We start from the raw sequence: 24,417 nt of genomic DNA, 5'->3' as shown, positions 1-24,417 counted from the left end.
GTACTGCCAGAGCTCCAACAGAGGACGCAGCAGTGAAGAATGCCATACTCGAAGTCCGAAGGTGATGTTCCTGCGTCATCTTCGTTTACCTCAGTGTCATGTCACGGGGGACACGTCCCCAATGTCCTCGGACAGTCCACAGAGAGGGCTGAGGGCCCGACCCTGCCCCTGCCCCACAGCCCACCAGCCAGCCGTGCATCCAGCTCTCCCGGCCCCACCCGAGCTCGACTGCACGCCTGGTGACTGCGGAGACGCACCGACTGTGGGAGCCTCGGGTCACGTTCCAGGATGCAGGGGTAAGCGCGGTTCAGGGACGGGGCAAGTTTGTTCTTCCTGCTTGGATAAGGGAAGGCTCTGGAAGGAAATGCCATCTGAAGTGGGCCCTGAAGGAAGAACTGGGGTTTTCCAGGTGGACAGGTAAGGCCCGAGTCCCCATCATCGACTGTGCTCTCAGTACCGCTGCGGTTTGTTGAAGACAGGCTCCCCCACAGTGAGCCCATGGTAGGCACGCCGTGGTAGATGCTGGCATCAATGTCCTGGGGCAGAGACAACGCAGTGCAGCTAGACTTTGAAGGGAAGACAGGAGGTGAGAAAATGTGGACCTGGGATGTCGCTGGCCCCCGGCAGAGGCCCGGCATGGCTGGGTGCAGTTTGCTGGGATGACCTTGGGATCGGCTGTGTTTGGGTGAGGACGCTGTCAGGGACAGAGAGACAATGGTCCCAGAGACAACGGCCTTCAGAGTCGAGGGCAACGTGGCCCTGAAATTCTTACACTGCTGCCCAAGGAGCTCACTTGCGCAGGGGCGGCTGTGTGGAGCCCCCGTGGCCCCGGTCCGCACTCTGAGCCGGACTACGGAGGCCCATGGTAGGGATTTGGGACATTTAACTTTGAAGAATGATGGTGGCCACTTGTGGGCTGTTTTCTACACATCCGACCTCACGCTGAGCCCGGCAGGGTGGAGACCGTGGTAACAGGAATTGCAGCAGCGGCGGTGTGAGGACTGAGGGGGTCAGGCACCGCTGGACACACTTTTCATGCATTAATTCATTTAATGAAGCAAGTACTGTTATTATCTCTAGTTTATAGGAGGCGATGCTGAGGCACAGAAAGGGTAAGGGCTTTCCCAGCGCAGCTCATCCAAAAGTGACGGAGCCAGTGCTCACACTCAGGCCGAGTGGACATGGGCCCAGCTTACGCTCAGGCCATGCAGACGTGGGGCCAGCTCACGCTCAGGCCACATGGACGTGGGGCCAGCTCACGCTCAGGCCATGCAGATGTGGGGCCAGCTCATGCTCAGGCCACACGGACTTACAGCCAGTGCTCAAGCCCAGGCCACGCGAATGTGGGGCCAGCTCACGCTCAGGCCACACGGACTTACAGCCAGTGCTCAAGCTCAGGCCACGCGAATGTGGGGCCAGCTCACGCTCAGGCCAAGTGGACGTGGGGTCAGCTCATGCTCAGGCCACATGGACACAGGCCCAGCTCACGCTCAGGCCATGCAGACGTCGGGCCAGCTCATGCTCAGGCCACACGGACGTGAGGCCCGCTCATGCTCAGGCCATGCGGACACAGGCCCAGCTCACGCTCAGGCCACTCGGACTTACAGCCAGTGCTCAAGCTCAGGCCACGTGGATGTGGGGCCAGCTCACGCTCAGGCCACATGGACACGGGGCCAGCTCACGCTCAGGCCACGTGGACTTAGAGCCAGCGCTCACGCTCAGGCCACGCAGACGTGGAGCCCGCACACAATGAGCGTGTTCCAGGCTTCGTGCACAATGTGTCTTTTCCTGTGACGTTACAACCTGAGGCTGCTTTGCATTGATTACTGCTGATCCCCATGCGGCCTTACGAGGTGACCTCTGTCATCCCAGCTTTCCAGGTGAGCAAAACGAATCCCAGAGAGGCAACCTGCTGGACAGGATTTGGGCTCAGCGCGGTGGACCCACAGTCCAGGGTCCTCCCGCTCAGGGACTCTCTCGGATGCACTGTGGGAACCACTGGCCGTTTCTGGGTGGATGTTCAAAGCCACATTTTGGAACTCCTCTTCTGTCTGCAGTGTGTGGGGGAGATACATGCCTCTTCCCTTCCCTGTGACATCTGGGCAAACCTGGGGTAAATAATAGGAAATCAGGAAGATGGCCTCCATCCCCCCAGCCCCACAACCCAGGGTCAAAGGTGCCCAGGGTCGCATGGCAAGACCCTGCAGCAACCCTCTGATTATTATTATTATTGGCATAATAATAATCTCTATGAACAACAGCAATAACTATAATGACAGATTCGCAAATGTTGACGATGTTTTGCTTGCTGTATCTCCTTTCATCTCAGGATATCAAAGTACCTTGAAAATATTAATTAAACCCTGGGAAATAAATATCATTATGTCAATGTTAGGAAAGGGGAAACTGAGGTACCAGGAGGTTAGGTGCTTTGTGATGGACCACCCAGAGGCAAAAATCAAGTGAAGAAGGTATTTCCCCCCATATGCTATATTTTCTTCAAAGTCTCTGGCTCAGAATATTTGTATTACGTTCCTTGAAGCATCTGTTTTGGGTCTAGAACCGTACTAGGTTATGTGAGCTATCTAAAATAAATATTCAGATTTACACCCTCTAATTGAAGAAAAATATACATATGTACATCTAATGGAGATAATACATGAACTATCTGATCACTACTCAAAACTGTTGTCAAAAGAGCAAGAGAATGGGACTCCATGGGGAAGGACAAGGAGATGGTCCCTTCAGACATGTGGAATTTGGGTCAGAGGTGAGAGAGCTTTTCAAGTAAAGAGTCAAATCAGCCCGGCACGCAGGAGACTACAGAGAAACAGGCTTGACCCAGGAATGACGTGTCCCGAGCAGGGAGCATAGGAGATGCGCTTGGGTGGGGTGCGTCAGGCCGAAAGTTTTCGACTTCGAGCTGAGAAGTCTACACTAGAAGCAGCAGGTGTTGGCTATGGTGGTTTCTGGAGCGTGCAGAGAGGAGCTCCAGGAAAGAGAGTGTGAGCCAGGGCGGTGAGTGCGGGCCGCCAGGGGAGTGGGCCGCCATGGAGTGGCCCCCAGCATTGTTGGACACAAAATGGAGGAGTCTGCCCCTGCCATGCACCTGCCATTCTGAAGGATGTCAGTGGTTAAAACAAACCTCCCTGAAAAAAAAGATCTTTTTGTTCTAGACAACTACTGTGATTACTGCCCCCTCTTACTAAATGTATAGGTAAGCTTCAAATGAGCACATTTTTTATCATTTATTCTTTATTAAACATTTTATTTACGTGGAAGGTGACTTGGGGAACCCCCAGTTAGACCCCACTACACATGTCCATTTCATTTAGAGAGCAGGTTTGCAATGGATCGGGATCGTCTGAGTCCACTTTGGGCAAAGCCGCGGTCTCCAAACCCTGCAATTAAGAGAGAAGCCTCAAAGTAAGCAATCATCAGGACAAAGACACAGACCCTGAGTTTCTGTTATTTCTATCTGACTACTTGAAGTTTTAAGTTTCTATTTAAAATTCAAAACAGTGAAACAGATTGCAAACGGTGGAGTGATAAGATTTCTGTTGGGTAAGTACAAATTTTTGTTCATACGTGAAATACGCCACTGCATTTGAATAATATCTTTAAAATTGGAATTCATACTTTTACAAATGTTGCTTGCTTTGACTCTAAGGAACAAATCCAGAAAGTGATCATTCTTGTTTGATTTATTATGTGATGATTTCTGGAAATCACTTGTTGTCCAGGGGAGGAAGGTGTTAAAAACGATCCTCTCTGGGGGTCACAGTGCACAAAAATACATGGCCGGTGGGGTGGAAAGATGACCCGTAGAGGGGGTGTGGCGTTAATCACTGGTAGGTGGGGTGAGGGAAGCAGGTTCAAGGCCACGAGGATGAGGAGGGGGTAAATCCATGTGCTTTACCAGTGAGAGATATCCGGAGACAGCAAAGCAGAGGGAAAGGCTTTCCTTGGCCCTCCCACGAACTATTCGGCAAGTTTGTCCCGAAATGCATTGTTCCACGGTTGTTCTTGCTCTTTTCCTGGGCCTCTGTCTCTCCAAAAATTAAGTTCCACAACAGAAACTACACTGTAAGGTTTCTTTGTGTCCCCCCGTGCCCAGCGCGGTGCTGGGTGAGATCAGCCAGTGTATTCCCCGGAGGACTCTTTGCAAACAACGGCTGTCCTTGTCAAGGTCATCTGCTTCTCCACAGGGAGAGCTTTCTCAATTTGAGATAAGGACTCGCTGAGTTGTGTTCATCAAACCCTTCTTCGGGTATCTGATGCCCTGCCATGTATGTATGGTACCAGCCCACCGAGTGAGTGTGAAAGCAAAGTACGACGTGGCCCAGCAAGGATGGGTTTGCAGTATGGTCAGAATAAGACATTACAGACGCAAGCCACTCTGGCAAACCAAGGGCAGGGTGGGTGTCCAGACGTGCTTTTCAGACCGTAAATCTAGGAAGGCTTCAGGAGGGCAGTGACTTCTGGCCTGGGTCTTGAAGAAAGTTGGGTTTGGACAGGAGCTGTGAGCGGGATGGGCACTGTGGGGGATAAGGTCATGTCCTCTTCAAACACTCAAAGGGTCAAAAGTTGGCCATCAAGACCTCCACGCCCCCTCATTTGTGTAAGTGATGCTTTGGGGAGTCCTCACTCATGATGCCCAGGGAGACCCTGAAATGCTTGGATGTCCAAAAATTGTAAGGAGGTGTGTGAGAGAGATTGAAATACGTCTTGGGAGCTCATTGTTAAACTCCTCCTGTGTCTACTCAGCCATCCAGAACCAGGCACGTTCTGCTCTTGTTCTCCTGACTCGTTCAAGCCCACACTCAGAGTCAGGCCGGAGAGATGCCAGGGAGGGGACTGAAAGACCTCCCTGCTCTTCCCTATCATCCAAACCACACTGGGGCTCCCAGGAGCCTGGGAGTGTTGGTCCCTCTTAGGAGTGGGTGTTGGTCCCTCTTAGGAGAGGAGCCCGTTTCATAGAGGAACGTGGAAAACGCAGAAACCCCACAGTCTGGAGCAAGACTGAGCTGCACACTCATTCAGCTGTTGACACACCCTCTCGCTCCCTGGGCCTGCATTCCTCAGTGCTGGCACTGTCCGTCCCGCTCCGGGCAGTCGCCCACATCTCGGCCCTGAGCTATCCCTGCTCGGCTCTGCTTTCAACTCAGCCCAGCAAATGTGCCCAGGATATTAGCTAATAGCTCAGCACTGGGGGCTTTCTGCTCTTTAAAAGGAAATAATTCTTTGCCATCAAAGAGTGCCCAGGACCACAAAGAAAGGGGGGGTAAGGGTGAGCGAATAGCTGGAGGGTCTGATATTTTGGGAGGGGGCTTTCCTCGCGCTGCCTCCAGTCACGCACATGCCTACACACGCACACATGGGCGCGCACACGGGCAGCCCTCTGCTCCGCTCGCAAGGGGCCTGGCCCGAACTGGGGACGCCGCCCTTGCTCCACACACCTGGGAGGAGCTGTAAGCGCCCATGGAGTACGTCAGGTGGATGCCAGATGGTGGGCAGCCTTGCCAGTAGTCCTGGAGACAGAGTCCTCCCTGGCTCACCCAGCTTGTCCCCTCTGCTGCCTCGCCAGTGGCGTCTATCTTGCTCGTTTTTCCGCTTTAATAAGTGGTTGCTACAAGTAATCAGCAGCAGTTTAATGACACTGAAGGATATTTCAAAGCTGAACGCTGTGTTGTTGTTTTGGGTTGTTTTAAAATGATCAAAACAGCCCAAATCACGATAATCCCATTCTTATCTGGTGATCAGATAGAAGCAAAACTCTGTGCTCAGGAAAGCGACCGGACATGCAGTCGGGAACGCGTTCGGCGGGCTCGCAGCTCCGTGGGACGAGGTGGCGGCGGGGAGACAGTCCGCAGTGCCAGGCCGAGAGGGCCATCCTCGTCCCTGACATTCGGCTTCCGACAAGGGCATTTTTTTAAAAGATTTTATTCATTTATTTCAGAGAGAGAGAGAGAGGGAGAAAGAGAGCATGAGCAGGGGGAGGGGCAGAGGGAGAAGCAGGCTCCCCACTGAGCAGGGAGCCCGATGCGGGGCTCGATCCCGGGACCCTGAGATCATGACCTGAGCCGAAGGCAGATTCTTAACGGACTGAGCCACCCAGGGCCCAGACAATGGCATTTTGTGCCAGATCATGACATTTGACTTCCCCTACAGAAATGGAAGTAGAGAACGTTCTTTCCAGGTGAATCCCAGGGTTCTGGCACCAGGTCGAACACGGCCGAGCACTGGGTGCCACACTGGGCCCTTCGTTTATCGAGGGCCGGTTGGCTGGGGTGCAGGGGAACCACTGGCTGGAAAGACGGCACTCTGGTGACCGGAGCAGATCCTGGTCTGCATCCCGCAGTCTGACAACATGCCTTGCCTGTTACGGGGCAGCAGTACTCAGATGCAGGAATGTGAAGTGTCAGAGGCCATCACCGGCCACCCCCTTTCCTTCAGGCAGGTGGATGTCTAAAGCACCGTCAGCATCACCATTACTAGTGCTGAGAACGACGACACCACCAAATTACCTTCGTACATGAAACGTTTAATTTTCAGAGCTCGTTCCCTGAGGAGGTCTGGGAAGTAATGCGCTATGGTGAGTCAGTGTGTTACTTGGGGATGGGAATCTCTGGCTGGCAGTGATCTATGACCCAGGATAAGCAGGAGGTGGAGGGGGCTTCCCCACCCCCATCCCCAGGAGACTGTCCCTGCCAGCCTGGCTCCTGTCCCCCAACTCAGTCCAAGAAAGTCTTTTTGGGGACCCACAGGGCAGGACTGTTAATGCTCTAATGAGGGGCTTGCACATAGGAAGTGTGTGCAAACCAGATGAACAGATAAACAAGGGTGCAAACTTCTTTCCTAGCATTCTGGGGCTGGACCCCGGGAAACAGAAGGCTTACAGGCATGCCATGGGCATGAAGGCGTGGGACCCAGGATAAAGGCTTGAGTCCTGGGAATGGCACTGGGCAGAACAGCTCTGAGTTCCTGCTGTTTCTCCCCGAACCTCCTCAGCCGCCCCACCCTGCTGTCTGCGGGCACAGGGGCCGGGATGCGGATGTGGCTTTAACATCAGAGACGTGTGTGGCCCAGCAGCTAAGTGAAGGGGCAAGAGTCAGGGGGGCGCCGGAAGAGCCCATCCTCGTCACCAGAGCTACCCATTTGGAACTCCGTCTGCAAGTTAAGGCCAGTGCTCAGTACACCCTGCCGGTGTTCTAGAAGCACGGCTAGAAAGGGAAACGGTCTGTGGCTACATCCAGTCAGCAACGTGGCAATACCAATTGATACAGAAATATTTACACACATGTAATAAGTACTAATGCTGTAGATTTTGCAGAAACCATATTTCCCTTTAATGAAAATCCTGTCTTCCGTTGTGAAAAGCTCAGTGGCTCCTGAAGCTGGAAGCCCCTCCTGGAAATACACTTGCGGATCGAGCCGGTCCTGCCTCTGATCCTGCTGCAGACATGGCCACCAGGCAGAAAGGAAAGCGGTTTTGCCCAAGGGGCCACACTCGATTACGTGGTCCGGATGCCCAGCTTCCTAATCTGGGCCAGATGGGGCAGGAGCAAACTGTCAAAGGTAAACTCCTGCACCGTTTTGGGAGAACGCCCGCACCCACCCCTTGCCCTGTCCTTAGCTAGGATGCTTCAGCCCCTGACTGCCGACACCGCACCCCCCAAAATGGGCTTCCGACAGGCCGGCACCCTGGGCCTCTGCACTGACCTCCTTCTCCAACTCTGCAGCAGCAACCAGTGCCCATGGGGCTGGCTTCTCACGTTCTTCTCTCCCCGTCCTGTGTCATTTGCTTGTGGCATTGGGTCTTCAGCTGGACACCCAAGCACGCCGGTCGGGCAGGTGGATGTGTTGCAGAGGTCAGCATGACCACATGTCACCATCACCCACCTGTCAAAGGGGAGACGTGTCCCCAGGGCTCAACTAGACATTTCCCCATTTCTCCCGGGTGCCACCCCGTGTAGTTCAAACATCTGGTGAACGACAGCGCCCAGAAGGAGTCATGCTCTAGCTTCCGGAGCTGGAGGAAGCTGCTGCCTCCCTGTGGGGTGCGGAAGGGCACCAGCAAGAAGTCCTCCTGCCCCGTGAGGCCTCGGGCAAAGCCCCACAAATCCTCTGACAAATCGACAGGAGTCCCTGGCGGGGGAGCTCCTGAGGCCACAATCCACCCATAAAGAACGGAGACAAACTTCTCAGAGCTGACCTGGCAGGAGCAGGGAAGGGAAGAGAGGAGACAAGCCCAGGGAGGGGGCGCTGCCCACAGGAGCCCAGATGCGTAGCAGCAGTTGGCATCGGGGTCCCTGGGCAAGGGGCCAGTGGGGACAGAGCGCCCCAGGAGGGGAGAGCAGCTACAGACAAGCCACGGACCCCCCGGGTGGCCAGACCGGCCTGGAGCATGGGGCAAATTGCTTTGCAGGGAGCCCAAATTAGGCATACATTAGAGTTTCTGCTCTCAAGAAATCAGTTGATTTCCCCTCTGTTTAAATCAATCAGAGACACCCACAAATGGCAATCTGCAAGCCTCTCCGCGTCTACCTCCCGTCTGGCTTTCTGCCCGGCAATCACTCATCTGCATCCTAATCCGAAGCAATTCACCATCCGCGCTCGAGTGGCGCGTCTCTGATCTTGAGAGTCATGTTTATCTTGCACACGTTCCCTCCAACGTGCTTCTGCCAGGCCCCAGGCGGCGCACTCCGTGTTTCTGTGTCCACACCTCCATCTCCAGCACAGCCACCGGCGGGGCTGCTCATCCAGGAACAGGCGAGGGAAGGACGTGGGAATAACGCATCCTCCGGCTCCGTGGGATGTAGGTCACAGACCCTCCAAGGTGAGGGCCCAGGGCCAGCCCTGGTCAGTCCCTCGTCATCCAGAGCAGTGGCTGACACTTGCATTGTCCTCACCTACATTGTCCTCATGTGCACGGTGCACACCTGGGCACTCCTCACCTGACAGTCCTCACCTGACAGGCCTCACCTGCTCTGTCCTCACCTGACAGTCCGCACCTGCATAGTCTTCACCTGACAGTCCTCACTTGATGTCCTCACCTGCACGGTCCTCACCTGACAGTCCTCACCTGACAGTCCTCACCTGCACGGTCCTCACCTGCACGGTCCTCAGCTGACAGTCCTCACCTGCACAGTCCTCACCTGACAGTCCTCACCTGCACTGCCCTCACCTGACAGTCCTCACCTGACAGTCCTCACCTGCATGGTCCTCACCTGCACGGTCCTCACCTGACAGTCCTCACCTGCACGGTCCTCACCTGACAGTCCTCACCTGCTCTGTCCTCACCTGACAGTCCTCACCTGACAGTCCTCACTTGATGTCCTCACCTGACAGGCCCCACCTGCACTGTGTTCACACCTGTACTTTTCATCTCTGCCCCGTCCACACATGACCTTTCCTCACCTGCTTGTGCCCACAGCTGCACTGTCCACAGTAACCTATCCTGATCTGCTTTTTCCATACCTTCCCTCTGTCTACACCTGCCCTGTGCACACCTGCCCTGTGTCCACACCTGCAGTGTCCCTGCATCTGCACTGTGTCCCAGCCATACTATGTCTACGCCTGCACTGTGGGTGCTTGTACTCTGTCCCTTCCTGCACTGTGTCCACACCCACACTGGGGCCATGTCTGCATTTTGCAAGTTGTTGCAGGGGCTGCAGGTGATTACACCTGGGACCATCCTCGAGGAGCTTAGTCTCCTTGAGGATATAGGAATTACATATATCAATCCTGCCTTCAGAAATGTTTCTTATGATCAATGTACTAAGAATGGTTTTTCCATTTTTTTTTTAAGATTTTATTTATTCATTTGAGACACCATGATACAGAGAGAGAGAGAGAAAGCACGAGCAGGGAGAGAGGCAGAGGGAGAGGGAGAAGCAGCCTTCTCGCTGAGCCAGGAGCCCGATGTGGGGCTTGATCCCAGGACTCCGGGATCATGACCTGAGCTGAAGGCAGACGCTTAACCATCTGAGCCACCCAGGCGCCCCTGGTTTTTCCATTTTTAAATGATTGAAAAAACCAAGAGAAGAAAAAGCCTTTATGATATGAGAAAATTACATGAAATTCAATTTTCAGGTTCATAGATAAAGTGTAACACTGTGCTTGTTCACTCGTGGATGGTGCCTGGCTGCCTGGCTCTACCACGGGAGAAACTACAACAGAGACCACATGTCCGCAGAGCCTGGAGCAGTTAATACTCTATCCTTTACAGAAGAAGTTTGCAGACCCCCTAATCTGGACTCTTAAATTCATAAAGGCAGGGACCACGACTTCCAGCCAACATTGTGTCCCATCAGCTTCCCCAAGACTTGGCATCAGAGGGCATTTTTCATGTGAGGAACGAAGGAAGGAAGGAAGGAAGGGAGGGAGGAAGGGAGGAAGGGAGGAAAGATTAAATACTGAAGCTCTTTAGCTAAACAAATCTTAAACTTTTAAGGACTCTTTTCTCTAGGAGAATATTTTACATGCTGGAAGATTCCTGTGGTCCAGTTGAAGATTTTTTCCCCTCAACTTATTTTGAAAGTATTTCCCATTAGTGGTTTCATAGCCAAAAGTCCCGGGACAGTCCCTCCTCCAGGAAGCACCCTTGGGTTTCACTTTTCACTGGCCTCTCTGCCCTCTATCCCGGAAGACCTGGCTTCCGTGCCTGGATTTCTGCACGGAGCCCACAGACTGACTTTTCAAAAGGTTCTTCCCTGAGCACTAGCGTCTGCTCGGCAAGCCCTGGGTGGAGCCAGGTGGCTGAGGTGTGCGAAATTCCCTCTGGTGCCTCTTCCTCCCCCTTTGTCCGAGGGACCCTCACTCTCTTTCCACGGCATCCACATGCGACATCATGAGGCTGTGCTGGGCACCAAAATTCCTGAAATTTCTGTACAACTTACAATAGCGCTTTTCCACTGACTTTCCTAGAGTCCTTCCCGTGAGGGGCACTAGCTCTTCTATTTTGCCATTTTGTTTCACCCCAGGGTTGTCTCCCTCAGCCAACTTGGATATCTTTCTAGACGAGGCTTCTAAACATCTGTGTGGTTCTCGCAGCTGAACTCTGGGCTGAGATGGTAAGATGGTATGCTCACAGCCCCCAAACACATAACAGCACGTGGACGAGCACAGTCCTAACGTTCAACACGCAGCACGTGAGCACGTGGGGTTCCGAGTTTGGCCCTGCCACTTATTCCCAGCTAGTCCTAAACAGGGATAAAAATGCCAACTTCTTCAACTTGGAATAAGAATCACTTGAAAAAATGTATGCAGAGTCCAAAATCCCCAGCTTTTGTGGCTGTGCAGTGCAAGTTCTTCCCCAGGCTCCATGGGGCTCCATGGGGCAGGAAGTGGGGTCTTTTTATGTTTTATGCTCGAGAGCTCCCAGTGCAGGTTTGTGTGGCTCAAGACAGTTGTTGAATGCCTCTCGGTGATGATAAAGTAGAACTAGCTATTGCCTGGAAATCTGTTGGTTGGCTGCTCTGAGATGAAAACACAATGGAAACAGGGTTGTCAGATTTTGCAACTAAAAATAGAGGCTACACAGTTAAATTCGAATTTCACATTAACAACAAATAATTTTTTGGTATAAGTATGTCCCGTAAAGCATTTGTCATTGATCTAAAATTTAAAGTTAACTGGACATCCTCTATCTATCTGGAAACTCTAGATGGAAGTGATTTCAGAATCCCATTTATGGGAGAATAGAGGTAAAGAACATTTCTTCCCATCGGAAGGTCCTGGGAGATAAACTACCAGATTTCCTGCAATGTGTGACTCTTTATTCTTTATGGGGATTTGCCTCAGCCTGTTGACCTAGATCCAAAACATTGAATCAGGAAGATGTGGGGATGCACCTGAGGTCGAAGAAGGGCTAGGAAGCTAGAACTAGCTGACCTACAGTCTTGACTCCCTAGAGCATTTCTATCAGAACTTAGAATAGATGCTTGTTGTTCCACGTATTTGAAGGCAAATTGAACTAAATTTTCGGTGTCCTATTCTTCCTCAAATTTGAGACATCTTATCAAAATGATAATAACATTTCTCATTGCAGGTTTGATCTGATCTGAACTTAATTGCATCTTATCAAAAATGCACAAATAAGTTTTCTAAGTCTTTGTGTAAGTAAATAAATACCGGGTTTTTTTTTTCTGTAGTTACGCTTTAAGGAACACTTCTGAAAACCATGTTCTGTTTCTCCCTCATTGACAAATGATTCCTTTCTTGCTCTCATAGTGGTTCTTAAGGCTTCCTGATAAACTAGCAAAATATTTATGATTGTTATTCATTGTCCACCTTTATTATTTCTTACACTATCATGTATACAGCAAAAATGCTCAAAGATAGCAGCACCAATTAAAAGGTAAAGCGAGCCTAAGGAGTTCTTTCTTTGTAATAAGTAATCCATTAAATGCCACCAAGACTGTTCCTGCTATAAAACGTATGTCAACATAATCTCAAATACGTTTTATAAAGTACTAGTAGTAAGACATTAAAAATGACAAAAATGTCTTTAATCTATTAAAAAATGTAATCACCTGAGATCGTTTGCTGCACAATAAAATAAATATTGCCCAGACTTGTCTCTCCAGTCGGCAGTTGCGGGGCAGGGAGACCATCACTTCCTAGCAGTTCATCAATAAAAGTCCATCACTTCTTTCCTCGCGATGAAGGGGAATGCTCTTCTTGCGATTCAGGACATATGAAGGATGTTGCCGCATATTCCCTTCTTCTTTTGGGAGAAACAAACACACCCTCTTTTCAAAGTTGAAATACAACCATTAATCAGTCAGTAATCACTGCTTTGAAGAGCCAGAGAGAGGGAGAGAAAGAGAGCTTTACAGTTTGGAAGTCCAAGTCTTCCCCTGCCCCAGTCCCCGCCAAATACCGAGTCAACAAAGATGCAAATACACCCTCAGATCAGTCGACACACCTGTCGTTCCACAGGCCCTCACTCCACATTTGGAGGAGCAGTGCGTGCGCAGGAAACGGGAATGATCGGGAGCAGGCACATCCCAGAGAGCTAAAGGAGAGCTCGAGCGCTGGGGGAGAAGGGGAGGGAAAGGTCGACGCTGACCAGGCTGCTGAGGCTAAGAGCTCTTCGGCTTCCCCTTATTTCCATGACGATGGGCAGGTGCAGTAAACAGTAGACTTTTTTGTTACGTTTATCTGAATAATAAAATGAAATCTCCTGGAGATGCACTGAGAATTTGTTTGTTCTAGACTGAAAGGTCAATCCTATTTCAGTTTATTATGCAGGGTCTTAGGGGCTGTATGCTCAGCCCTCGGTCTGCCCTGTACGCCTGACGCTAAGCCACACCTCAAAAGCTATGGCGGCTCATGTCAGCAATTTTTGAAGGCTTTTGTTTAAATTGTGGTACAAATCCCATATAACATTTATCATCTTAACCCTTTCCGAGTGTACGGTTCAGTGGTGCCAAGTATCCTCACATTGCTATGAAATGGATCTCCGGAACTTTTTCATCCTGCAAACATGAGACTCTCTGCCCCATAAGCAACAGCCCCCCTTCCTGCCAGCTCCCAGCCACGGGGGCTCACTGTCCGGCGAGCGGGGAGGGACCCGAGAATGTGTCATCTGTAAAGGCCTTCCCGGTGTGCTGGTGATTCTGAGGCCCCTGTGAAAGGCACCTCTAGCCCCAGCCCCACTTTTTGACACGATCTGAACGAAGGCCTGTTTGTATCAACAAGACAAAAGTGCGGTGTCCTGATCCTTGCAGGTGGCCGGCACCTTGGCTCTGCTGAGCACCGGCAACATCCTTAGGCAGGTTACTTAGACACACTGGGCCTCATTTTACCCCCCTGTCTGCTGAACAGAACAAACTCTTGTTTCACAGAGTGTAAGCAAGATTGGCTATGAGCCATTTAGCCTACCGTGCGGCTCATAGGAGAGGCTCAATAAACACGAGCTGTTACCGCGTTGCTTGCACGGGACCTTCTTTGTTTGATTTGTAGGTGACAAATTCGGGTTACGCCACCCAGCTGCAATATGTAAATGAGATCACCTGAGGCCATGTGATGACATCAGATTTCTCCAGTTCAGTGGCTTTGATTCTTGGTGGCAAATTAGAATCATCCAAAAAAAAAAAAAAAAAAAAACCCCAAAAAACAAAACTATTTAAAAATACCAAGGCCTGGGCCTCAACCAGATGAAATAAATCAGAATCTCGAAGCAGGGGGAGCAGGTCTGAGCATCTCTCCAGAGTCCGCAGGTGTTTTTTTTATGGTGAAGCAGAAGCTGAGAAGCACTGCTCTAGGTTATGGGAGCCATGAGATGAGAACATCAACCTGGAGAGGAGAGGTTTTCCTGCAAGGCTGGGGCGGGGAGGGGGTTCTCTGCTCAGTAGGTTTGTCCAGGTGGCTCTCGAGGGGAAAGTTTGGCTACTGTGTGACCCTCAGAAGCAGTGCAGACCTGGGGAGTTCAAGACCATGGGAGTCTAAAAGGAAGAATAGGAAGAGTGAATATCAACAGTGGAGCAGGCACCAGGTTGGACCACAAATAAGATGCTCTGTGGGCAAGAACAAGGGGGCAGCCGTATGCTCGGGCCTCTCATGCTTCTTGTGCCCTCAGAGGTTGTGTTTATGTGTTTGCTTTGAGCAACAGCACTGTGTGGGTTTTTTTAAGATTTTATTTATTTGACAGAGAGAGAGAGAGACACAGCGAGAGAGGGAACACAAGCAGAGGGAGAGGGAGGAGCAGGCTTCCCGCGGAGCAGGGAGCCCGATGCGGGGCTCGATCCCAGGACCCTGAGATCATGACCTGAGCCGAAGGCAGACGCTTGACGACTGAGCCACCCAGGTGCCCCGACAGCATTGTGTATTTTACTAGGTAAAGACGGGGCTCCCAGCACCTCGGCTCCTCATCTGTTGGATTCGTGGATTAAATGAAATAATACGTCCCTGCGCTAGGATAAAGCCACTCTCAAGGTTTGAGAGTTGTCACCTTACCTAGTGCCCCTATCCAGGAGTCCGGGGAGTGCTCTCTGCCCATGGGGTGGGATGACCGTCACGTCATTCAGTCTTTCTTTCAATGTCCAGCCACAAATCATTTCTACATCTCTGGCCTAACTAGGGCGTTCAATCCCGCGTGATCCAGCCCCATGCACTGCCCATCCTCTGCCTGCCCCCGGCCCAGACAGGGTCTGTGTGCCTGGGCTAGGCCACAGGAATTCTTGGCTTTGCTGTAGTTATGCTAAATGAAGTTTTATTTAACTTTAAACTGTTTCTGTCTCTTTGGTAGCAGCCTTTTCAGTGGCTTGTACAAATGCCGGAAAAGTTAATAGGCTAAAATTCAAACAAAGCAGAAATGATGAAGATTTATGTTTTGTTCTGGAGTTTCAAGGACACATTTCTCTACATCTTTAAAACTAAAGAAAAACCCCATATTCATGGAGGGCGGTCCATTGGTAACCTGCACCAAGGAGGTGTGACATAACATTTTCTCCAGGTCTCGGAAGCTCTGATGCTCTGATTAGTCGTGTGGCTCGATTGTGCGCCTCAGGTCCTGTTTTCTTTAAGACCCGCTCAGCCAGGATGGCCCAGATGCTGGTTCAGCAGGATGGAGGACGGGTGAGCGGCCAGAGGGCAGCTCCCAGACAACGTCCCAGCGGCACAGCGCCAACTCCTGATGTGCACCTAGTCTCCCAGATCAAACTCAGCCCAACTTTGGATTTCTCCCTTTACCCCTGCTCTTCCGAAGCCCCATTTGCGAGTCCTCCTTGCCGCCAACCCTCCTTGGGACAACTAATAACCAGTGAGAACAGCCGGGCATGTCGCAGGGCCTTCTGCCTCTTTCTTCCGCATGCCTTCTGCTTCTCATCTCCTTGGTCACCCGACAGAAGCGAGCCCCGGCCTCATGTCCAGGCCACGAGACCTACGACAGGGCCTCCAGTGAGGGCTCTCCCGAGCCTGGCCCTGCCTGTGCTTGCATAGAGGCCTTTGTTGATCGGTTCCTGATGGCTCCTCCTGCCCTTCCCACCGGCCCCTGCCCCGGCGTATCCACATCACAGTCCTCCCTCAACACCCACGTCCTCCTGAAGGCCCTCCTGGACCACCCCTTCCACGGGAGTCTCTCCCACAGGTCGGCCCATGGCAGCCACACAGCCTGTGGGGTTAGTGATTCTTTCAAAGCTGGTGTTCAAGGGGGTGCACTGCTCTTGAGGAAGAGAGTGTTCTTCTCCTAGGCCAGGGACGGAAGGAGCTCTCCATCGACTGTGGCACAGTGAAACAAGGGACTCCTCTGGGTCACCTTGTATTGATGCAAGAAACACCTGGACACCCAAGACTCTGACGACAACCTCTTGTGAACTTAAAGGAACCACGCGCAGGGAGCCGGGAGCCCAGGGGCAAAACCGGAGTCCCTGAGGGACTGACACAGTGACATTTTCCAGTAAGTAAAAGAAGTTTGAAGCATCATTTAACCCCCTCTTCCCTAATAACCAGCCCAGAAATAGAACCAAAACAAAAGCATTATTAAGAACGCACATAGGATCTATTTTTATCGAACACCATATCTCTGTTCTACACACATTTGCTTCTAGGTCAGCTACCGAAATGCAGTAATGAAGATCTATTAGTGTAAGTGAGAGGCAAAACGTCACAAGCTCGACATAATATTGGCATAAATATTTGTTTTCGAGTCTCCGTGTTCAGAGTGGGCATTTTCTACATTTGAGCGTGAGCTCTGAAAAGGAGGCACCCCACCGCAAAGATCAGGTTAAGACCTACAGTACCCATGCAGGACGATGGACACCTGGCTTGCCAGCCTGTGTGAGAGAGCGCGGGGCCTTAGCCCAGAACCCAGAGCCTTGCTTTACCCTTGGCTGCTCAGACAACTCCCGCCACGTTGCATTCACTCGGCTCTGTTACATTTTAAGAGGTTCTTGACAAATTGGAACGGGGGGGGCAGGATGGTGAGAAGGCTGCAGTCCACATCACCTATGAATGGGTTCAAAGGATGAAGGGACTTTATTTGTCCTGAAGAAAAGCAGGTAACAGGTGTCTTCGTAAAGCTTGTCAGAAGTGTTCTGAGCTGCCTCCGAGGTGGGAGTGGCTGGAGGCAGGACCACTGGCAGAGCGTCACAAGATCAGAGATTTAAGAAGCTGGCAGCAACTGAAGGAAGAGTGCGTCTCCTTGGGGAGGGAGGTCCACGTCCCAGGAGGCTGAGCTGAAGCTGGGCTACCCACGAAGGGAGACGTGCTCCGGGAGAACCCAGGGCTGGGCTGAGTCCTGGCGTCCTTCCTGCCCTAAGAGCATATAAAATAGGGGACGATGAGGACACAGGAGGTAGGGCCTGACGAGTCTACCACTGCTCTGCTGGAGAGGCCCGTTCTCCTGGGAACTCACCTCCAACAAGAAAGCATCAAGGACAAGTGGTAGCCTCCAGGCAGGGGTGGGGGTGGATTCCTGCTCCCCTGGGACGGAACCAGAACCGGATGAAAATGGCTCCTGCACACCCCATCTGCCCTGGTATTGTTTTCCACTTCCTGCGCCCCGCCCAGCCCGCTCTGCACATCCCGCTTTCTGCCCCCTCGGGGCCCCCCTCTCGGGCAAATCTTGTGTGTCGGGGGGATGGCCGAGCGCCCCGCGGGAGGCTTGAGGCAGACAGGGCCGCCCGAGCTGGCTGTGCGGATACTGCCGGCCCGTTCCGGAGGTGGACATTGGTTGAAATCACTCCCGAAAGGGGGGTCTTGCCCGGGAGGGAAGGCCTCCCACGGGCCCGCAGGGCTGTGTCCGACACTGCTGAACCGCGCTGGAAACGGAGACAGGAACGAGAAGGTGGGGACGAGCAGCCGCCGTCTCCCCCGGAGTCTCCGGTGTCTTCATCTAATTAGCACCGGGGCTGAGCCCGGGCCTCCCGCCGGACCGGCCTGCTCGGCTTCCTTCGGGAAGCCTGTGGACGAAGGTGTGTGACTACAGGCTCGGCTCTCAAGGGCCCGGCCGTGAAATGTCAGGCAGGGAGGCGTGGCGCCGTGGCCGGAGACTAGCTGGGCGGCGGACCACTTGGGCTCTTGCATTAGCTCTGCCACTAACTAGATCTGTGATCTTGAGCAAGTCGGTCCCCAGAATTATAAATCCTAAAAGGTTCAACTCCGAAAATCACCCAGTTCTTAAATCTCCTGTTTACATATTTGGTCTGTGTGTGTATTGCTGGAAAATACCAGGGTCGTACCTAGAATCATCGAAGCTAAGGGTTGGAAGGATCTAGTTGTGAAATGCTTCAGCTGGAAAGCTGTGAAAAAAATCTTTTATTGGAAAGGGAAGAAGCAACATTTCATAAAATTTTAATTTTCTATTAAAAAATGTGTGATCAGGATGGATGAGTTAATGTAACTCATTTGTTAAATGAGGCAAACGGCCACGGGGAGGGCATTCTCTCTTTATCCTATATTCTCCAAATTCCTCCAAATCTAGAAAACCATTATTTTTAACATACTTAGGAGAACAAGTTCAGTGTTTTTACATCACATCATTCCAAGCCCATGATATTTTGTCTGCAACTTATTCTAATTTTCTTTAGTTGTATTTCCATCATCCACTCACTAAGCAAAATGGCCTGTGACATAAATAGATCCAGTGTTTATATAAAACGTACGTTGCTGGACGATCAATGCATACTCTAGAATGCCGCACGTTTTTAATAGCACTTTTGTTTTACTTGAGTCTCTAAGCTGATTAGTGAGGATGGTGGGATTTTAATTGGGGTCCCCGTTTTCTTTTAGTCCTTGGAAGACATCACTTTTTTTAGTCCCACATAGTTAATCAGTCATGAAAATCTTCCCAGGAAGAGTTTTGTTCTTCCTTTATTCATAGAGAGAATTACCCGGTTCTGGTCAGGCAGGTTGGCATTCCATACAAAAGATATCTTAATGATGTCAAAATAATGTGTGCATTTCTCACCTTTGGACCAGAGAAAATGGAAGAGTATCTTTTTTTTTTTTCCTAATAGCCAACCTTTCCAAAGTACTCAGCCCTAACTTCATTGTAAGCTGGACTCGCACAAATCCTTACAAGTGTGGGCGCCTTTGCAGACCTTCCTGCCTGGGCCTCAGCGCGGCAGTGTGAACGGGGCTCTCCCTCGCAGCAGGAATGCATTTATGATCATGCATTAAGTCTGTTTTTATTTCTCGTTTTATGGAAAATGCAGCGGTAATCCCTTTAGAATGCCCCTCAGCTTAAATCTCAGAGACCGTTCACGGCCGCCTCTTAATGTCTCAAGAGTGCTTCAAGTTGTATAAGCCCCATATTCAACAGGTAAAGCCCACTTTGTTCTATAGACATGGCTGGAAATAATGTGAAATTAAAGATTTAATCTTCTGGGGGCAACTCAGCCTTTCCTTAGTCCGTCACAAAGAAACTAAAAAGTCTAGCACCTTTTCAGTGAGTAGAAAAGTCTTTGATTGGCAGGGCCTGCTGCATTGATCCCCAAAACTATGTTGCTAAAAATTTTATTAATACAATTAGGCAAAGAGCCCGCTGCACAGTCCTACATGTTGGGGGAGATTTCATTTCATGATGAAGTTTGCTTCTATTATCAACCTAATTGACAGGATTTATGTGCAGGGGGCGGGGGAGAAAAGGAATCCAGCTTTGGTGACAAATTAAGTACCTTTTTCTCTGCTCACAAGAAAACCCTGACTCCACCAACACAAATGATAAGTGGCAGTCAAAGCAACATTGATATGAGAGGAAGGGTCAGATGAGCTGAGATTGTGCGGAGCTGAATGTGCTCTTTGTGAGTCCCACCACCATGCACTCCTAGACTTCCCAACTGAATATTCTCTGTCTGGCCTACAATTTGAATTAATTCCCATATTGAACATTTTTTGGAAATGCAGTAGAAAACATCAAAAAATACCTGTTACTTTGGTTCTGGAACCCGGACTGACAAATGGACCTGTTAGAGCTTTATCCCGATATCCTGACAGTGAGTGCTGGGGCAGAATGAGGTCATGCGGCATCTCATTCCTTGTAGATGCCCTACCTCCCTCTGCTTCCTGCTGCTGGAGTGGGTCTGCCTCTGTGCTGTCCTTTGGGATCCCCAGGAACAACCCTTTCTCTCTGTCTTTACAAAAAAATTAGAGAGTAGTGGGGAGGTTATTGTATGGACATTTGGTGAGGTGGAGGAATTTTCAGGGACAGAGACCCACCAAGGTCCAGCCAGGCAGGGTAGCCCTGAGCCGAGGACTTCACATGTGGCCGAGCCTGATGGATTTCACATTAAACACGTGCCAAGGATGGGGCTCCTTCCTATCGGAAATGGGAAAATAGGCTCACACCAATCACGATGTCTCATTTATGCAGCATCATTAGAAAATAAGTTTACAATTAAGTAAATTATCTAGGTAATTAAAATTTACCCATCTATAAAGAGGAACAGATACCATAGGGGGGTATGTGTTGGTTGGACACACAGGACTCTGCTGTATCAGAATAATTTCTTCAGTGGTTTCTAGAAAAGTATGCCGACCTCAGCATCTTATTCTTTGCTCACCATCTTCCCCAACAGATTTCTTATCAATATAGAGCAAGTAAAAAAGAAGGATGAAAAATTTTCATCATTTGGCTAAATAAAAGCTATCCCTATGGTAAACTGATCTCTCTCTCTTTCGGAAAGATAAAAATTGAGGGGAACTTCCTCAACTTGATAAAGAGCATCTCCAAGAACCCTACAGTTTATCTTATACTTTGTGATAAAAGACCAAATGCTTTCTCCCTAAGATCTGGAACAAGGCAGATATGTCCACCCTCACCACTTCCATTCAACACAGAGCTGGAAGTCCCAGCCCCTGTAACATGGCAAGGGAAGGGAATGGAAGGCATACAGATTGGAAGAGAAGAAATGAGATTGCCTCTATTTAAAGATGGCATTACATACATAGAAAACCCAAGGAATCTGCAAACAACTCCTACAGTTAATAAGTGAAGCCATCAAGTTCACAGGAGACAAGATACACATTTAAAAAGCAATTGTATCTCTATGTGTTAGAAGTGAGTCCATGGATATCAAGAGTAAAGATACAGTACCACTTACGATTGCTCAAAAAATGAAATATTTATGAGTAAATCTAACAAAACATGCCTAGGGCTTGGATGCTGAAAGGCATATCATGTTCTTGGACTGGAAGGCTCAACATAGTAAAGATGTCAAATTGTCCCTAAACTGATATAAGGTTTTTACACAATTCCTATCAAAATCCCAGCAAGATTTTTTTTGTAGATACAAGCAAGATTATTCCAAAATTTATACAAAAATGCAAATGAACTGGAATAGCTAAAAACTTTTTTTTGTAAAAGGAGACTAAAGTGGAAAAATCGGTCTACTGATTTCAGGACGTACTACATGACGACAGTAACCAAGACTGTGTGGTACTGGCACAGAGAAAGAAGCACAGATCAGAGCAGCAGAGTGGAGAGCCTGGAAATAGACCCACGCAAATGTGCCTAGCTCGTGTTTGACAAAGGTGCAAATGCAACTGGTGGAGGAAGGGCGGCCTTCCCTAAAGACGGTGCTGGAGCAATTGGATGTTCCTCTGCAAAGTAACAAATGTCAACCTGATTCCCTCACCTGACACAAAAGTGGACCATGGACTCAAATGTAAACTATTAAACTTTAAGAAAAACTGTAGGAGATCTTTAGGATCTGAGCCAGGACAAAGTGCTCTTAGACTTGACACCAAAAGCATCATAAAAACAAAAGCAAAAAAATAATAAGCTGAACTTGACATAAATGAAAAACTTGTGCAAGACTCTGTGAAAGGATGAAAAGACAAGCCATAGGAAGGGAGAAAATACTCGCAAACCACCCATCTGACAAAGGACTGGTATCTCGAATGTACTCCCAGGGATGCAGTGAGCAGCATGGGGACCACAGTTAGTAATACTTCATTATATATTTGAAAGTTACTAAGAGAGTAGATCTTAAATGTTCTCACCACACGAGACATTTGTAACTACGCATGATAATAGATGTTAATGAGAGTCATTGTGCCAATCATCCTGAAATACATACAAATACTGAATTGTTACATTGTACACCTGAAACTAACATAATGTTGTATGTTGATTATACTGAAATTTTAAAAATGAGAAAAAGTAGACTATTAAAAAAATGTGAAAACCCAACAGTCACAGCAACAACAAGAAAAAAACAGTGAAGCTAAACTAAACAAAGCCAAACAACCCAATTAGAAAATGGGCAAAAGAAAAGAGGAGACATGTCGTGGAAGAAGAGACATGGTTGGCAAATAGGCCTATGAGAAGACACCCAATGTCATTAGCCATCGGGAAAATCAAAGCCACAATGAGAAACCAGCACACATCTGCTAGAATGGCTAAAATAGAGAAGAGTGACAGCACCAAGTGCTGGCAAGGATGTGGAGATAGCTCTCACACTGCTGGTGGGAGATGGAGTGGTAAAGCCACCCTGGAAGACAGTTTGCAGTTTGTTTAAAAACTAATCATGCTGCAAGAATTCTCAATGAAATACTAGCAAATTGGATCCAATAGTACATTAAAAGAATATTCACCACAATCAAGTGGGATTTATTCCTGGGCTGCATGGGTAGTTCAATATTCACAAATCAATCAGTCAATACACCACATTAATAAGAGAAAGAATAAGAACCATATGATCCTCTAAATAGATGCAGAAAAAGCATTTGACAAAATACAGGATCCTTTCTTGATAAAAAAAAAAAACCCTCAACAAAGTAGGGATAGAGGGAACATTCCTCAACATCATAAAGGCCATATACAAAAGACCGACAGCGAATATCATCCTCAATGGGGAGGTTTTCTTCTATGGTCAGGAACAAGACAGGGATGTCCACTCTCACCATTGCTATTTAACACAGGACTAGAAGCCTTAGCCTCAGCAATCAGGCAATGAACAGAAATAAAAGGCATCCAAATCAGCAAGGAAGAAGTCAAACTTTCACTATTTGCAGACAACATGATACTCTATGTAAGAAGTCTGAGAGACTTCTAGCAAAAAATTGCTAGAAGTAACACATGAATTCAACAAAGATGTAGGATATAAAATCAATGTGCAGAAATCTGTTGCATCTCTATACACCAATAAGGAAGCAGCAGAAAAAGAAATCAAGGAATTGTTTCCATTTGCAATTGCACCACAAACAATAAGATACTTAGGAATAAACCTGACTATAGAGGTAAAGTATCTGTACTCTAAAAACTATAGATCACTTATGAAAGAAATTGACAAGGACACAAAGAAATTGAAAAACATTCCATGCTCATGGGTTGGATGAACAAACATAATTAAAATATCTATACTACCCAAAGTGATCCGTGCATTCAATGCAATCCTTATCAAAATACCACCACCATTTTTCAGAGCTGGAATAAACAATCATAAAAATTGTATGGAACCACAAAAGACTCCAAATAGCCAAAACAATTCTGAAAAAGAAAAACACAACTGGAGGCATCATGATTCTGGACTTGAAGCTATGTTACAAAGCTGTGATCATCAAGACAGTCTGGTACTGGCACAAAAACAGACACATAGATCAATGGAACAGAATAGAGAGCCCAGAAATGGACCCACAACTGTATGGTCAACTAATCTTCAACAAAGCAGGAAAGAATATCCAATAGAAAAAAACCAATCTCTTCAACAAATGTTGGGAAAATTGGACAGCAACATGCAAGAGAATGAAACTGTACCACTTTCTTACACTATACACAAAAATAAGTTAAAAATGGATGAAAGACCTAATTGTGAGACAGGAAACCATCAAAATCCTAGAGAAGAAAATAGGCAGAAACCTCTTTGACCTCGGTCATAGCTACTTCTTACTAGACATGTTGCCAGAGGCAAAGGAAACAAAAGCAAAAATGAACTATTGGGACTTCATCAAGATAAAAATTTTCTGCACAGCAAAGGAAACAATCAACAAAACTAAAAGGCAGCCTATGGAATGGGAGAAGATATTTGTAAACAACATATCTGATAAAGGGTTAGTATCCAAAATCTATAAAGAACTTGTCAAACTCAACACCCAAAAAACAACCCAGTTAAGAAGTGGGCAGAAGACATGAATAGACACTTTTCCAAAGAAGACATCCAGATAGCTAACAGACATATGAAAAGATGCCCAACATCACTCAGCATCAGGAAAATCCAAATCAAAACCACCTCACACCTATCAGAATGGCTAAAATTAACAGCACGGGAAACAACAGATGTTGGTGAGGATACGGAGAAAGGGGAACCCTCCCACACTCTTGGTGGGAATGTAAGCTGGTGCAGTCACTCTGGAAAACAGTATGGTGGTTCCCCAAAAGGTTATAAATAGAGCCATTTTACCACCCAGCAATCACACTACTAGGTATTTATCCAAAGGGTACAAAAATAGTGATTAAGGAAGGGGTAC

This window comes from Neomonachus schauinslandi, chromosome 12 (genome assembly GCF_002201575.2).
Source record: "Neomonachus schauinslandi chromosome 12, ASM220157v2, whole genome shotgun sequence".
Taxonomy (NCBI): Eukaryota; Metazoa; Chordata; class Mammalia; order Carnivora; family Phocidae; genus Neomonachus; species Neomonachus schauinslandi.
This window is presented reverse-complemented; position numbering follows the sequence as displayed.